Raw genomic sequence first — 667 nt, 5'->3', positions numbered from 1 at the left:
TTTAATAATAAAACGCTAAATTAATTACTGGTTTGAAACTATATATTTACTTTCATTGTTAATAATTTAAAACGTAATTAAATATGTATGTATTATTTTTTAATAATCATTTATATACATCTCTACATGTTGTATACACTATTAAATCTATAGTCTCAAATTTAACCTTATTTATATCGTCACTGATACTTAATAAATAGTTATTTTTAACTATAATATTATATATTTATAATATTAAATGTCTGTTATAAATAATAAATATGAATATTAATATTTACTTTTATGACACATTTTATTTATGTTATTAATAATTCCAAATGTATATAATAATACTAAATGTTAATAAAATGTCACAAAGTGTGACCCCAAAAATGCTCTGTATTCTCGTCTTTGATTCCGGACTTTATTTTGGTGACAAATGATAGTAAATCATAAGATACTAATTTTCTGAAACTTTCAAATGGAGTCTACTCTTTGTTGACAAATTATGAAGCCTCAAAATTATCATTTTATACCGTGTTTCTCAAAACGGACCTTTGCATGCGAATATAGCTTTTAGGCAAAGCATTTTTGAGAAAAATGTTTCAGACAAAAGTTGTAGAATGTGAAAGGGTACACAAAATGATAACCTTTACTGTGACCTTGAAGACACTCCTGAAGGTCATTT

Source organism: Wasmannia auropunctata, unplaced genomic scaffold (genome assembly GCF_000956235.1).
Source record: "Wasmannia auropunctata unplaced genomic scaffold, wasmannia.A_1.0 LD336078.1, whole genome shotgun sequence".
Lineage (NCBI taxonomy): Eukaryota > Metazoa > Arthropoda > Insecta > Hymenoptera > Formicidae > Wasmannia > Wasmannia auropunctata.
The sequence above is the reverse complement of the archived record's forward strand: the minus strand, read 5'-3'. Positions refer to the sequence as shown.